The 14,969-nt window shown below is 41.4% G+C and overlaps 1 pseudogene; it reads right to left on the bottom strand.

Moving 5' to 3' along the window:
- Positions 1–300: 300 nt before the first annotated feature.
- LOC103346115 (vomeronasal type-2 receptor 116-like) lies at positions 301–10,229 on the bottom strand (annotated as a pseudogene).
- Between the last annotated feature and the right edge of the window lie 4,740 nt (positions 10,230–14,969).

Genomic DNA, 14,969 nt, shown 5'->3' with positions numbered 1-14,969 from the left:
ATATGGGGAGTGAAGCACTGGAGGGAAGTTCTCTCTATCTCTCCCCTTTCTCTACCTCTGCCTTTCAGTGTATGTATATATATATATATATATATATATATATATATATACACACACGAACATACATACATATATATATATATATATATATATATATAATAAACCTTTTTTTAACAGAGAAGTGAATGCTATTCATAAGGTGGTTAAGCTGAATCAATTACTTTATAACTTGGAATGCAAAATCAGATTTTTATCAATTTTGGTCTGAAATCCTAAATATGTGAACTAATGAACTAATCTTTAACAGCTATTTCCCTTGGAATCTACTGTATCCTTTAATCCTTTTAAAGAGTTCTTCTCAGGTCTGAAGAGAATAATGTAGCACTTGGGGACAAAGATGCAGCCCAGGAGCCCTGCACTGGAGGCCAAGATGGAGAAGACCTCCACAGCCACCATGATCTTCCCCTTGGTGCTGTGGTAGACAGGCAGGAAGGTCACCCAGACACTGATGAACACCAGCATGTTGAATGTCAGGAATTTGGCTTCATTGAACATGTCAGGTAGATTCCTGGATAGGAAAGCCACAGTGAAGCTCGCCAGGGCCAAGGAACCCAGGTAACCCAGGACACAGTAGAAGGCAGTGACTGAGCCCTTGTTGCACACCAGGATGATGTGGCCATGCTCAGAGTGTGCATCTGTGTCAATAAATGGAGGAGAGGTCCCCAACCAGATGCCACCAAGAACCAGTTGGATCAGGGAGCAGATGGGAATAATGGAGTTAGGTACCCCTGGTATCAGCCAGTGTCTCATCCTTCTCCCTGGGGCAGTGACCTTGAAGGCCAGAACCACAGTGATAGTTTTGGCCAGGACCATGGAAACAGCCATGGTGAACACCACTCCAAACATGGTCTGCTGGAGGACACAGGTGGCTGTACTGGGACGACCAATGAACAGTAAGGAACAGAGGAAGCAGAAGATGAGGGCAATGAGCAGGATGTAGCTGAGACAACGATTGTTGGCCTTGACTATGGGAGTGTCTCGGTGCTTCACAAAGACACCAAGAACCACAGCAGTGAGGACAGAGAAGCACACAGCTGTGCAGACCAGGGTCATTCCTAAGGGGTCATCATAAGCCAGGAAGGACACAGCTTTGTGCAGGCAGTGGTCTCGCTCTGTGTTGGCATACTGCTGCTCTGGACACTTCACGCATTGATCCATATCTGCTAAGACAGGAAAAATGCACCAGCCCAGCTTCAGCCGTGCTTAGTGTTATGTTCCCCAACTTCCACAAAACCACACCGAATAAGCTGTGGGAAGCATGTATCAGAATAATGTATAGGGAATGATTCCTGATTAATATCACTCATCTAAATTATGGCTAAGACACAACACTATTATTTCTTCTTTATATTCATGAGATCTTATTTTTTCCCACAACAACAACAAAAGACCTACTGTCTCAGGACACTTTGTTGTAATCATCAAATGCCCTCTATTTTTATTTATATTTTGGACAGAATTTGTGAAAGAGAGACAGAGACAGAGAGAAAGTCATCCTTCTGTTGGTTCACTCCCCAAATGGCCACTATGGCCAGCACACTGCACCGATCCAAAGACAGGGGCCAGGGGCTTCCTCCTGGTTTCCAATGCAGGTGCAGGGCCCAAGCACTTGGGCCATCCTCCACTTGCTTCCCAGGCCACAGCAGAGAGCTGGACTGGAAGAGGAGCAACCAGGACAGAATCCAGCACCACAACTGGGACTAGAACCCAGGGTACTGGAGCCACAGGTGGAGGATTAGCCTAGTGAGCTATGGCACTGGCCCCAAATGCCCTATCTTATGCTGGTTAATTTATGACAGCATAAATCACTTCTCATGTTTCTGGAGACTCAATCATTCAAGACCAAGGATCCTGCTGCAGTGTCCAGGGTAGGGTATCTTACAGATGGCACCTTCTTGCTGTGTCCTCACAGCATACCACATCCTTGCATATAAATGCACTAAATCCTTCAATGAGGCTGGAACCTGTGACTTAGGACACCACTGAAGAAGACCCTGCAATGTACCATCTACTTCAAGGCAAAGTTTCAAAATTTGAAACACCTACCTATCTCATTTACTTATGTCTCTAAAAGCAATCTCTTGGATTCATTTTTGCAATACTGAAGCCCCTGATTGAGAAACCATCAGGAATATGACAATTTACAGAATATCAAGGACAGCCAGTGCTGTGGTGCAGCGGGTTAATGCCCTGGCCTGAAGTGCTGACATTCCATAGGGGCACCAGTTCAAAACCCAGCTGCTCCACTTCCAATCCAGCTCTCTGCTACAGCCTGAGTAAGCAGAAGATGGCCCAAGTCCTTGGGCCCTTGCCCCCATGTGGGAGACCCAGAAGAAGCTCCTGGCTCTTGGCTTTGGATCAGCACAGCTCTAGCCATTGTGGCCAATTGGGGAGTGAACCATCAGATGGCAGACCTCTCTCTCTCTCTGCCTCTCCTCTCTCTGTGTAACTCTGACTTGCAAATAAATAAATCTTTAAAAAGTAAATAAAAACAGAGTATCAAGGACAGAGATGACTTATAGTAGCTGATACCAGGTTGAGTATGTCCTCGCATCCTGGAATGAGTTATAATGAGAATATCTTGCAATGTAGATTGCAAATCATTGAATCAGGAGCTCATCTTTGGTAGCTCCCAATTCTTTCCAATATTGAACCTCTCTAACTATGAGCATACTGTGTCCGCCTGTGTTAGTCTTTTATTTTTCTCAATTATGTTCTGTAAATTTATGGTCAAGACTCTTCTAGCTATTTTTACTTGTAAGATGTTATAAATGCCCAAATTTTTCAATTTCAAATGCTTTATGGCCGGTATATAAAAATAAAGTAAGTTTTGGGATGTTATCCTTATATCCAGTCACTGAATTAGTCAATTACTAAGCTTATTTATGTAGATTTTATATTCGTACAAAATATAATCTGAACATGATTTTTATTTCTTCTTTTCCAATTTTTTTCTCTTTTGAAAATATTCACTAGACAGGATATGCAGCATAATACGTAATCAGATGTGGTTAGGTTGAATGTTCTTATTTTATTCTTTCAACACTGCCTCAAAACTATGGTGTGATTATGCAAATACTCTTTATGAAGAAAATTCTGGCCTACTCATAATTTGGAAAGAATTGCTTTCTGTTATTTCTATAACATGCATGGATATTGATTTTATTATTTTTTGCCATCATTGGGATTTTTATTTCTTCCTTTGAGGTACTAGTGTATTGTTTTACATTGTGCAAAGCAACCAGCACTGTGATGTAGCAGGTAAAGCCACTACCTGCATTGCTCGCATCCCATTTTGGTGCCAGTTCTAGTCCTGGTTTATCCACTTCCAGTGCAGCTCTCTGCTGTGGCCTGGGAAAGTAGTATAAGATGGCCAAGTCCTTGGGCCCCTGCATCCATGTGGGAGACCCAGAAGAAGCTCCTGGCTCTTGGCTTTGGATCAGCAGAGCTCCAGCCATTGTGGCCAACTGGGGAGTGAACTGCAGATGGAATACCTCTCACTTTCCTTCTCCCCTCCCCCCTCTCCCTCCCCTCCTCTCCCCTCCTCTTACCCTCTCTCCTCTCTTCCCTCTCCCTCTCCCCTCTTCCATCCCCCCTCTCCCTCTCCTTCTCTCTCTGTGTAACTCTGACTTCCAAATAAATAAATAAATCTTTATAAAAAAAGAAGCAAAATGGCTATACATTTCCTCTTTTGGGGGTGGCACCATGGTGCAGTAGGTTAATCGTCCACCTGTGGTGCCTGCATCCCATATGGGTGCCAGTTCTAGTCTCAGCTGTTCCCCTTCCAATCCAGCTCTCTGCTATGGCCTGGGAAAGCAGTAGAAGATGGCCCAACTCCTTGGTTCCCCCTGCACCCATGTGAGAGATTAGGAAGCAGCACCTGGCTCCTGGCTCAAGATCAGTGCAGCTTCGGCTGTTGCAGCCATTTGGGGAGTGAATTAATGGAAGGAAGACCTTTCTCTCTGTCTCTCTCTTGCACTGTCTCTAACTCTACCTCTCAAATAAGTAAATAAAATCTTTAAAAAAAACTCCTCTTTTGAAATGACTTTGTAATACTGGGGAGCCAAAGTTAGGCCATTTTCAAAGAATTCACTAAATTTTCCTTTTCTCTGAACAGAGCTTAGTAAATAATTGTTCCTTCTTTTATGAAGGTTTGATAAATCCCCCTCAAAAGAAGCTTTTGGAGATAATAAAAATGTATGGAGACTTTTTAAAAATTTTTCACTTAATGTTTTTTTTTAAGCTTTTATTTAATGCATATAAATTTCCAAAGTACGACTTATGGATTACAATGGCTTCCCCCCAATACCGTCCCTCCCACCCACAACCCTCCCCTTTCCCACTCCCTCTCCCCTTCCATTCACATCAAGATTCATTTTCGATTATCTTAATATACAGAAGATCAGCTTAGTATACATTAAGTATGGATTTCAACAGTTTGCTCCCACACAGAAACATAAAGTGAAAAATAATAGATGATTTTTTTAAATGATGATGAAATCAGAGCAGACCTATTGTCATGTTTAATCCCAGTGAGAGTCAGGTTGGGAATTGATAATTTCTTTCTTTTTTTTTTTTTTACAGAGGATCAGTTTAGTATGCATTAAGTAAGGATTTCAACAGTTTGCACCCCCATAGAAACACAAAGTGAAATATATTGTTTGAGTACTCGTTATAGCATTAAATCTCAATGTACAGCACATTAAGGATAGAGATCCTACATGAGGAGTAAGTGCACAGTGACTCCTGTTGTTGACTTTACCAATTGACACTCCTGTCTATGGCATCAGTAATCTCCCTATGCTCCAGTCATGAGTTTCCAAGGCTATGGAAGCCCTCTGAGTTCTCCGACTCTTATGTTGTTTAGACAAGGTCATAGTCAAAGTGGAGGTTCTCTCCTCCCTTCAGAGAAAGGTACCTCCTTCTTTGAAGACCTGTTCTTTTCACTGGGATCTCACTCGCAGAGATCTTTTGCCAGAGTGTCTTGGCTTTCCAGGCCTGAAATACTCTCATGGGCTTTTCAGCCAGCTCCGAATGCCTTTAGGGCTGATTCTGAGGCCAGAGTGCTGTTTAGGACATCTGCCATTCTATGAGTCTGCTGAGTATCTCACTTCCCATGTTGGATCACTCTCCCCTTTATTTACTCCATCAGTTAGTGTTAGCAGGTACTAGACTTGTCTATGTGCTCCCTTTGACTCCCAGTCCCTTCACCATGACCAACTGTGAACTGAAACTGATCACCTGGAACAGTGAGATGGCATTGGTACATGCCACCTCGATGGGATTGAATTGGAATCCCCTGGTATGCTTCCAACTCCACCACTTGGGGCAAGTCAGCCTGAGCATGTCCCAAATTATACATCTCTTCCCTCTCCCATTCCTCTGACAAATCCTACTGACATGAGAATTTGTGAACTACACCTGAGGTTTCCAAAGTATTAAGAAGAATCATTTATAATATATTTTCACTATGTTAACTTTTTTGGGAGATCTATATAGATGACCTACTTTCAGTCTTAGTATCTCTTATTTCCTGCATTGTTTCTTCTTCTTCTTCTTCTTCTTCTTCTTCTTCTTCTTCTTCTTCTTCTTCCTCTTCTTCTTTTTCTTTTTTTTTTTGACAGGCAGACTGGACAGTGAGAGAGAGAGAGACAGAGAGAAAGGTCTTCCTTTGCCGTTGGTTCACCCTCCAATGGCTGCCGCGGCCGCCGCACTGCAGATGGTTCACCGTGCTGATCCAAAGGCAGGAGCCAGGTACTTATCCTGGTCTCCCATGGGGTGCAGGACCCAAGGACTTGGGCCATCCTCCACTGCACTCCTGGGCCACAACAGAGAGCTGGCCTGGAAGAGGGGCAACCGGGACAGAAACGGGCGCCCCGACTGGGACTAGAACCAGGTTCCCCAGCGCAGCAAAGTGGAGGATTAGCCTATTGAGTTACGGCACTGGCCCCTGCTTCTTCTTAATCAACTTTATTTGTTTTATACAAGAATCAATTTGCTTATCCTGTTTATGTTTGGATTTTATTTTTCTATATTTATCATTTCTTATGTTCTCTTTTGTGTTTAATTTAGTGTTCTTTTTCTGGCACTCGATAAGTTCTTAGAAATGATAAGTTCAGCTTTTAATATACATTATGCATAAATATATAAAATCTAGAATTATAAATTTCTTTGGAATTATAAATTTCACTCTAACTGGACACCAGATTTAATAAACAGTGTTTCTAAATGGACATATACATCTATCTTGTTCATTCTATAACCCATGAGTAGTTTAGTGGTGTATTTATAATTTCCAAGGCTATCGGAATTCAAGCTGGTGGATGATGCACTCTCCATCATTGCACATGGAACACATATGAACTTATGCCCAATGTGTACACATAAAGTGCCTTTACCCAAGTCAGTGATATGCAGACCATAACAGCAATCTCCTACATTTCTAATAAGCTGAGTTAATGCTACATCATTGTAATATTAAACAACACACCAATCACAAAATCAGTCTTAGAAAATCCCCACTCTATATAAGTGACTTCATGTTCCAAGCATGTGTAAGGAAGGGTAGGCTAAGCTATCATGCTTAGGTTGGGTGTAATAAATGGATTTTCAACTTTAAAAAAGAAATGATTTCAGTATAACACCATTAAATACCATAAGTCTGAAGCATTCCAAAGTGATAATTATGGAAAATCCAATATATAAATATTCAGTCCATTTCCCGTATCATCTCCCAACCTCATCCACATATTCTCTGTGTTTTACCAATTAAGCCTTTTCCTTAGGTTCTCTGCATGTTGTGTGAACTGGCAATTCTCCAAATTCAGCCACTTCTAATATTTCTACCAAGAATTTACTCCCCATTTAATTCATAATATTAATACTAACATCTATGGGATGAGATCCACAACATCACCTCAAAAAATGCAGATACCACCACGTAATACACCCTATAGGCAAATCTGTTGTGCATACTTTCATTGCAGTCAATACTACTACTACGAATGCATATCTCTATTTTTTTTCTTACCTGTGAACTAAAGAAGAGCATGAAATACAATCTCCTCACTTGGAATATGGTATATCATAAGCATGTTTTACAGAGCAGTAATACATACCAGTAAATCAAGCACAACCTTTATAAGTACCTGCTCCACTGAAAAACAGTGCCAGGTCCTGGGAAAATAAGGACTTGTAGTATCTATGTCTTCAATGTGATCAAAACGTCGTTTCACAGAAGATGAAAAGTAAACACATATGATACCTGTGTTCACTCCATGATGAAGATGGAATTAGGAGACTGAGCGGTGGTCAAGAGGAGTTTTATAAAGACACTAATGTCTGCTGTAAGTGTAAAATAATGCCTGAAAACACGTATGTCACTGAGTGAATGTTTAGACTACTGGTGAAGGCACACATGTCCCACATTTAAGTAATCTGGTTTGATTACCAGATATGGCTCCTGTTCCAGTTTCTGTCATTGAGGACCCTAGAAGGCAGGGGTGAAGACTGAAGTGGCAGGGTTCCTAACATACACATGAGAGCTCTGGATTCAGTTCTCAGCTCCTGATTCCAGGAATGGTCCAGCCCGGGCTTCTGTAGACATTTTGGAACTGGACCAGAAGATAGGAGATTTGTTTATATCTGCCTGTCTTGTTCAAGGCTGATGCAGACTAACATAATAGGGTAAATATTTATAATAATAATTTCATTATTAACTTAAAAGTAGAGATCCTTGTCTCTGCAGTTCTCCTCTAGGCCCTTTCCACTTCCTTGGATGGATGGGGGAGAATAAAGGAGAAATGAGGAATTTCTCCAAATAGGTACACTTACCTGTCTGATTGGAAATCTCATTCTCTGGGCATGGAGTACAATCAAAACAACAGGCAGCCTTTCCCCCTTGAGGGGTCTTCCTGAATCCAGGGCTACAACTCGCACTGCATATGGACTGGGGAGGCTGAGGACAATCAGATATGTGTTGGTCACTACTGAGAGTACCACCCATTCTTCTACCAACTAGGGTTTTTACAATACTGAAATCAAAATAAACTTAACTTGCGCATACATCTACATCCAATTTTATGGACTGAATGCCATGTTTATTGTATGCTGTGAAATGTATGAGAACTGAGAAATATTATTGAACAGCTGTGTTCCCTTCATATCCAACAGAAATACAGCAAGAAAAATCTCTTAGTTGGGAAGGTGAGTTGTTTAATGGCATAAATAGCCATTTACTGTGCTATGAGTAAACAGAAACCTCCACAACATGATTAATCATTTGGGGCTAGTGATGTAGCATAGTAGGTTAAGCCTCCACCTGCAACATCAGCATGCAATATGGGTGCCAGTTCACATCCCTGCTACTCCTCTTCCAATCCAGCTCCTTGATAATGGCCTGGGAAAGCAGTGGAAGTTGGCCCAAGTCCTTGGGCCCCTGAACCTATGTGGGAAACCTGGAAGAAGCTCCTGATTCTTGCCTTCGAATAGACCCAGCTCTGGCCATTGTGGCCATTTGGGAAGTGAACCAGTGGATGGAAGACCTCCCTCTGTCTCTCCCTCTTTCTGTCTCTAACTCTGCTTCTCAAATAAATAAATCTTTTTAAAAGATATTTAAAAATATCTTATTATTTTATTTACTAATCTTATTTATTTATTTGAAAGGCAGAGTTAGAGAGAGGCAGAGGCAGAGACAGGTCTTCCATCCACTGGTTCACTCCCCAGATGGCTGCAATGGCCAGAGCTATGCCGATCCAAAGCAAGGAGCTAGGAGCATCTTCCCAGTCTCGCACACGGGTGCAGGGGTCCAAGGACTTGTGACATCTTCTACTGCTTTCCCAGGCCATAACAGAGAGCTGGATCAGAAGTGGAGCAGCTGGGACTTGAATCAGCACCCATATGGAATGCTGGCACTACAGATGGCAGCTTTACCCACTATGCCACAACACTGGCCCCAATAAGTCATTTTTTTAAAGATTGGCTATTTATTAGTAGTACAAAGAATTGTTATTAGTTACAACACACCTGTTCAATTTTTGTGGCACACTCTATCAAATCTTCATATAAAGACAGGTGTTGACCATGTGGAGCATATGGAGAAAACTTCCCTACTTTCACCTTAATTCCTACACCATCTGGGAAATTCCAATAGTTGAGAATGTCATACTCTCCATTCAATTTGTGTTCCTGATTGAAATTCACTGTGTCACCAGCAGGATTGTTAAGCTGGAGGTTCTTCAGAAAAGGGTGCAGCTAAAAGAGATGCATCATCTGATGATAAAGGGCATCCCAGGGTTCAGACACAAAGCCTAAATTACTGAAAGTCTCTTATCATCTGAAATGCCTTGCTGAAGGTTTCAACGTATTGCAGGCACACAAGGGAGACATAGAAATGAAAGGCCACGGAAAACTAATCATAATGTTTCTAAAATATCAGTAAGAATCAACAGAAAACTCCCAAACATGCACACCTACACAGTAAGGAGGCTGACTGCTCAGACAAATCTCAGCTGTTGAGTCAAACCCACACCCTTTTCCTACTGAAGTATCCAGAACATCAGTCTGCAAAGGAGGTTATCAGTGACTGAAGTTACTGCTTAGTTACATTATATGATAAGACTCAACATCTTTTATGAACTTAAAGAACTAATCCTCTTCCTGTTGGGAGGGAAGTACAGTTATCTTTTTAGATCTCTATGAAATATCTGAAATCTGTTCTCAGAAAAATTTTAAAAAGAACTTCACAGGAAACCTCTAGATTTCTCCTATGGAAAGCAGTAGAAGGGCAGGCTGTTGAGGCCTTATATAAAACAAAGCATCAGCCTAGATTCACAATGCCTTTCTGCTTGCCCACTTGGCTCCATGCTCTTGACAATCACTTATACCAAGTCTACATTTATGTCCTGGGCAATACATACAAGTCATATTCCCCAGTGCTTTTGGAGAAGGATTATAAATGATCTGGTTTGCTTAAAACATCTTGACAACAAGTGACAGTATGTAACATCCAATGGCAGAGCCTTTACCTGCCAAGGAGAAAACACCAGTGCTTTTCCATTTCCTCCTGGTGACATTTCTACTCGTTGAAGAATCATCTCATGTATGGCATGAGCCACAGCATACACAGCATTGTATATATTGTAATTCTCTTCTGTCATGGTCATGTCAAAATGGTGCCAAAGCAATCATTCCAAGGATGCACTGGGTGGACAGTTCTCCAAAGCTTTACAGTCAAGTTTAGAAATGGAGCAATTAAAATATGGCAGCCAGAAGTCAGCAAGGAAAGGGTCCTCTTGGTATCTGGATGGATTGGATGTTCAGATAAAATCTGTGAAAACAGAAATTTCACCATGATGATGTGAGAAAATGAGTGCCCATGGAATGAGTCAAGTAGGAAATGGTGATATCCCATTGTGAGGTGGTGACCCACACTTTCCACATCATTATATGTTCCCTCTTTCCAAAGACAGGCCTAAAAAAGATTCATTGTCACCCAAAATAACAACATTTGCTGATGATTTCATGATCTGCCAGTGATACAATGAGGTTCTTGAGTCATACAGCAACACAGTAACAGGGATCATTTTCAAAAAGGCTACAGAAACTCCATTCCTACACTTGATCTTAGCCAACTCCACTCTCAATTCTGAGAGAAGTTGCATACCTTTCTCATCATCTGAGATGGCCAGCCCCACCCATGTCCAACATAAATGAAGCATCAGAGACACCATGCCATGCACCAGAGTCATCTCCTTGGGAGCCATCTGATAGAGGGAAGGAAACTTGCCATTTTCATGCAGAATAGGATCAAAACGGCTGAAAGTTAGCTAAAGCGAAAATAAAATATGAAGCAACATGAGGGACAGGGTTTCCAAAAATCATAATCTCCGTTCTGACAGGCATTAATCAAAAGATGGTCAGAGGGGGCTAGCACTGTGGTGCAGCAGGTTAATGCGCTGGCCTGAAGTGCCAACACATATGGGCGCTGGTTCAAGACTTGGCTGCTCCACTTCCAATCCAGCTTTATGCTATGGCCCAGGATAGCAGCAGAAGATGGCCCATGTCCTTGGCCCCCTGCACTCACCAAGGAGATCAGAAGAAGCTCCTGGCTCCTAGCTTCAGATCTGTGCAGCTCTAGCCATTGCAGCCAATTGGGGAGTGAACCATTGGATGAAAGAAATTCTCTCTCTCTCTCTCTCTCTCTCTCTCTCTCATTCCCTGTCTCTCCCCTCTCTGTTTAACTCTGACTTGCAAATAAATAAATAAGTCATTTTAAAAAGTTGGTCATAACTCTTCAATTAACAATTATTCTTAGGTATTTAAATTTAACTGAAACGTGATCCCTGTTAAATATAAGAGTGGGAATAAGAGAGGGAGGAAATGTACAATTTGGGGCATGCTCAATCAGACTTGCCCCAAATGGTAGAGTTAGAAATGTGCCAGGGGATTCCAATACAATCCCATCAAGGTGGCATGTACCAATGCCATCTCACTAGTTCAAGTGATCAGTTTCAGTTCACAAATCATCATAATGATAGGATTAAGAGTCAAAGGAATCACATAAACAGGACTAGTGTCTGCTAATACTAACTGATAGATTTAAAAAGGAGAGAACCATGCAACACGGGAAGCAGGATATACAGCTGACTCAGAATGGTAGATGTCCTAAACAGCACTCTGGCCTCAGAATCAGCCCTTAAGGCATTCATATTTGGCTGAAGAGCCCATGAGAGTATTTCAGGCATGGAAAGCCAAGACACTTTGGCAAAAAAAAAAAAAATCTCTGCGAGTGAGATCCCAGTAGAAAGAACGGGCCATCAAAGAAAAAGGTACCTTTCTCTGAAGGGAGGAGAGAACTTCCACATTGACTACGATCTTGTCTAAATAATATCAGAGTCAGCAAACTCAAAAGGCTTCCATAGCCTTGGCAACTCATGACAAGAGCCTAGGGTGAATACTGATGCCATAAACAAGAGTGTCAATTTGTTAAGTCAAAAACAGGATTCACTGTGCACTTACTCCCCATGTAGGATTCTGTCCTTAATGTGTTGTACAATGTGAATTAATGGTGTAAATAGTACTCAAACAGTACTTTATAATTTGTGTTTCTGTGTGGGTGCAAACTGTTGAAATCTTTACTTAATATATACTAAATTCATCTGTATATCAATACAATTGATAGGGGCTGGTGCTGTGGCGCAGTGGGTTAACGCCCTGGCCTGAAGCGCCAGCATCCCATATGGGCACCGGTTTGAGGCCCGGCTGCTCCACTTCCGATCCAGCTCTCTGCTGTGGCTTGGAAAAGCAGTGGAGGATGGCCCAAGTGCTTGGGCCCCTGCACCCACGTGGGAGACCCGGAGGAAGCTCCTGGCGCCCGGCTTCGGATCAGCACAGTTCCAGGCGTTGCAGCCATCTGGGGGGTGAACTATTGATGGACGACCGCTCTCTCTCTTTCTCTCTTTCTCTCTTTCTGCCTCTCCTCTCTCTGTGTAACTCTGACTTGCAAATAAATAAATCTTAAAAAAATACAATTGATAATGAGTCTTGATGTGAATCGAATGGGAGAGGAAGTGGGAGATGGGAGGGTTGCAGGTGGGAGGGAAGTTATGAGGGGGGGGGGAAGCCACTGTAATCCATAAGCTGTACTTTGGAAATTCATGTTTGTTAAATAAATGTAAGAAAAAAAACTGGTCATAGGAAAAAAAAAAGCAATCAATCATTTCTTTTTATATTTCTTTTTTTTGTGGGGGGACATATTGGTTTTTATTAACATTTATATCTGAACTAAGGTTACATGATCAAAATGCAATAGAATTATTTCATTGGCAATAACTGGTTATATTGTATGATTTTTTAAAATTTAAAGATTAACCGTCATGTTCACAAATATTTTCTTTTTTTCAGATTACATTGATACATTTATTTTTTCAACTTTCACTTAACTAGCAATTTCTTTTTCTAGTCATCCTCACTCCTTTAGAATATTCTAAGGAAAAATTAACAATGTAATAGTTCCAGGAAAAAACTCTGTCTTCTCTCTCTCTCTCTCTCTCTCTCTCTCTCTCTTCCTGTATTTCAAAAAGAAAATATGGCTTTTCCACCACTTTACTGAGTATTTGCCCTTTGAGATTATGTACTTTAACAGATGCTTAAATGCAGTCTCCTCCTCTCACCCTTCAAAGCACCAGAGATTGGCATCAGCCAAAAACAGCTCTCTCTCCTCATGACACCCCGCTCACCTGTGGAAACTTGTAGAGTCCCAGCAGCGTCCCAATTTGGGCAGAAGTTGCCCACGTTGTCCCTGTCAGTACCGCTGTGGAACTGCTCTCTCTTCCCTAAGTGTAATTCGGGATGCTCTCAACCATCCCTGAGAGCCAAAGGAAGGGAGTCTGTAACATCCTTCGATTACTGTGTAGGACACTGAAGACATCATATCCCAGAGACACGTTGGGTAGAAGATGTGGGCTCCTGTTGATCTCTTCAGTGGTGAAGACCAAAGCCAGAACATGCTGATAGTTCTTAGACTCCAACCTGCATACAGGGCACAGGAGTCCTTAGGGAAAAGACTCCAATTATGACTGGCCTCAAATCCAATTCAGTGATTGCTGTGGCCTGAAAGTTTGTAAGATTCTTTTCCAAATACATCATTTCTGAAATTTTCAGTTTGGTGTTTGCCTTTAACTATATCTTTGCTTTTATGTGGTCTATTTCTATATTTCTTTATATTCTGAGGTGAGTACATTAAATGCCTGCAGGTTTAGGGGTATAATTCCATTTCTTTTTACTTTAATACCATTTATTTTACTGACTCTCAAATTTTAAAGAGCTCAGAAAATTAGTGACTATTATTCAGAATAATCATAAGGGGAGAATACAACTTTCCAAGGGGAAGAAAACAACAGCAACTACTTCTTATGTGCAACATTTTAAACAGATTGGCAATGGTTCCAGAAAACACAGACAAATCAGAACAGAACAGCAAATAGAGCTCAATCTCTGTGTTTATACAAAAGTTTCATACATCATTAAGGTAGAATTGAAAAATAAGTAGAAAAATAAGAAATTATTCTAATAATAGTGAAAGTGAACTATCAGGAATAAACTTGTATTTGATGAGAAAATAAATTCTAGAGGCTCCAAACAGTTTATAATAAAGTTAAGTCCAGGAAAAAAAAAAAAAAACTGGCGAAAAGGCAGAAAGTAGAGGACACAAGATTTTTGCATTTTACTCTTCTTTCAAGTTTGTGCTTGTTTCTACTGTAAAGATCCCACACTCAACAATATTTAAGATAAGCAGCAACTTCATAAGAACATTGCACAAAGTTCTTTAAAAGGGAAATAACACGTTAAAATTAAAATAAAAATTCAAGAAATCAAATAATATATGAAGACATGAGGTATACATATGATCAACCTATCTACACCTATCTATCCATAAAAATACTAACATTAACAATGAGAAACCATTTGTACATGGACAACCAGGAATAAATCCCTCTTTTAAAAGTAAACATGAGTGCTGGCACCACAGCTCAATAAGCTAATCCTCCAACTGCGGTGCTAGCACACTAGGTTCTAGTCCCGGTTAGGGTGCTAGATTCTGTCCCGGTTGCTCCTCTTCCAGTCCATTTCTCAGCTGTGGCCGGGAGTGCATTGGAGGATGGCCCAAGTCCTTGAGCACTGCACCCATGTGTGAGACCAAGAGAAGCACCTGGCTCCTGGCTTCGGATCAGCGCAATGCGCCAGCCTCAGCGCACCGGCCGCAGCAGCCACTGGGGGGTGAACCAATGGAAAAGGAAGACCTTTCTCTCTGTCTCCCTCTCTCATTGTCCACTCTGCTTGCCAAAAAAAAAAAAAAGTAAACATGAGGGGCTGAAACTATGACATAACAGGTAAAGCAGCCATCTGCA

This window comes from Oryctolagus cuniculus (genome assembly GCF_964237555.1).
Source record: "Oryctolagus cuniculus chromosome 16 unlocalized genomic scaffold, mOryCun1.1 SUPER_16_unloc_1, whole genome shotgun sequence".
In the NCBI taxonomy this organism is placed as follows: domain Eukaryota; kingdom Metazoa; phylum Chordata; class Mammalia; order Lagomorpha; family Leporidae; genus Oryctolagus; species Oryctolagus cuniculus.
The sequence above is the reverse complement of the archived record's forward strand: the minus strand, read 5'-3'. Positions and strand labels throughout refer to the sequence as shown.